The sequence below is a fragment of the Palaemon carinicauda genome, chromosome 10, assembly GCF_036898095.1.
Source record: "Palaemon carinicauda isolate YSFRI2023 chromosome 10, ASM3689809v2, whole genome shotgun sequence".
NCBI lineage: Eukaryota > Metazoa > Arthropoda > Malacostraca > Decapoda > Palaemonidae > Palaemon > Palaemon carinicauda.
Window position 1 is genome coordinate 144,622,931 of NC_090734.1, and position 2,713 is coordinate 144,625,643.

Here is a 2,713-nt window from a genome sequence, read left to right on the forward strand (position 1 = left end):
TTTCATGAATGAGCTGTGTGGAATATCAGCTTCTGTCAATTAAAATGAACCGTAAATGAATAACTGTCAATGTCAATATATGTAATCTTAAAGCACCTGTCTATAAGATTGAACTGAAAACAAATCAAGTGATCTGGCTATTAGAATGAACTGTAAAGGAATAACTGTTTCTGTCAATATATATAATCTTACAGGAATAATGGCTTCTGTCTACGACCTTGAACTGAAAATGAGTCACGTTTTCTGGCTATCAGAATGAACTGTAAAAGAATTTATATCTTCTTTCTACCAACATGAATCATATACAAATAAGTGACGGGTCACGTGACCACTGGTGGCCGATGTGGTAACGTCCCTGACTAGTGAGCAAATCCCGCTAAAACTCGTTAGTTTCTTTAGTCGCTGCAACCTCGCCATCCTTGTGAGCTAAGGATGGAGGGGTTTGGGGAAGCCTCTAGGTCTATCTGCTGAGTCATCAGCAGCCATTGCCTGGTCCTCTTTGGTCCTAGCTTGGGTGGAGAGGGGGTTTGGGAGCTGATCATATGTATATATAGTCAGTCTCTAGATAGGACAGTGTCACCCTCCCTTAGCCCTGCCATTCATGAGCGGCCTTTAAAACTTTAAACCATGAAAAAATGGTGTTTCCACATATCAAGATTTCATAAAGATTGAAAAGGCTTCCGTGACATTTATCTGAGTGTATTCGCAGAACGCTTTATCTGAGATACGTAAGATTACGCTTTCTAAATGTATTACAAACAGGAGAGAGAATAAAAATAAAGCAAGAGATCCAGAGCTATTTATAGAGACACGGCTCTGAAGAGACTAAATGAGACTGGTGACTTGGGCACTCAAGATGGTAAGAGACCCATCTCAAGAAGATTAATGAAATTAGGTTTGTTTGTCCTGTTAGGATAATCTGAAAAGGTTGGGCAATCAAAGGCAATGCAATAAGGGTTGAATTCAACTATATGCTAAGTCCTAATTGAAAACTAAAGACACAAAATGAAAGGAAAGAAATGCGTAATATATACACCAGTCGAACACGAGTTGCATCTGCAATGCAAGTAAAAATATAGTATGCATGATATATTAGTTTTATATTATACGCATGCGTAAAACTTTGCATGAACAAAATGCATTGTGAAAAATCTAACTGCCTACTAGACGACACCTGCTATATAAGGATTATTAAAAAAATTAATAACGAATGATTTTTGGAAAAGAGGATTTTTGACAAATAAAAAGGGGATGATTTTTTAAGAATTTAAAAAGATGAAATCTTGAAAATTTAAAAAAAAAGATTGATTCTTGAAAATTTTAAAAGTGGCATTTTGAAAAATTATAAAAGAATAATTTAGGAAAATTTAAAAAAGATGGATTTTTAATGAAAAAAGTGAATATTTATGATGATACAGTATATTGTAAGCAACTGTTCTTCCCATTACATTAGCCATATACTAGAGCAGTTTTCTCTAAATACATTCTCAACTAGTGTACGCGACCCGTGTGACGATCAGATAGATAGGCATATACAGTATACACCCGCACCCCTTTTCCCCAGGGGACGGCGAAAGCTGAGGGTCAGGCGTCAAAAGATTTTACGTTGAACAGGCTGACATAAGTCTCTTTTTATAGTTTATATAAGAAAGATCTATCTTTTTGTTGTTACTATTCTTAAATTATTTCATTCTAATTTTTCATTAGTTCTCATATAGTCTACTTATTTCCTTATTACCTTACTTTATTGGGTATTTTTCCCTGTTGGAGCCCTTGGGTTTATAGAATCCCGCTTTTCCAAATAAGGTTGTAGCTTATCGCGTAAGATATATATATATATATATATATATATATATATATATATATATATATATATATATATATATAAATAAATATATAAATAAATAAATATACATATATATATATATATATATATATATATATATATATATATATATATATATATATATATATATATATATATACCAGACACTTGTTCTTTATTATGTATGAGAGATCGCTCAACACGTGCTTACTAGGAATGGTTTGAATGGTAAGATTAACTATTAGCCTCTTTATCTTTCCTCGATGTTGCTTTACGAAGGAATTAGCTGATTTAATCCTGAGAATTTCCATTACCAAAGAATTAAAAATGTTAGACGAAAAAAACAAAAAACATCAACACCAAAGACGTCTATTCACAAGAGTAAACAATACAAAAACAAAAAGTCCAAGTTGAATAAATATTACCTGGAATAAATCTTTGAAGGATGTAAAGAGGAACTAATCCAGAGCATCAATATTAAATATTTTAAGTTCTTGTTCGAGGACATATGAATGTCATATGCCCTAGAATTGACTAAAAAAAAAAAAAAAAAAAAAAAAAAAAAATCTCTCTCGAGATCTTTCATGGAACTACCACTCAATCATTCTTACTTTTCGAATAATTACTTTCTATCAAAAGATTTTGAAGGTTAAAAGCTCAATTTCATTTCAACTCTCATTATGAAATAAATTTCAATTTTATTGGGTTTGTAATCACGAGGCAGGATGATTTCAATACTGGAAAGTGTTTGTGGCTTATCTGAACACAAGCAACACAGATATATGTAGATATATATAAACAAATATATATATATATATATATATATATATATATATATATATATATATATATATATAATGCATATATATATATATATATATATATATA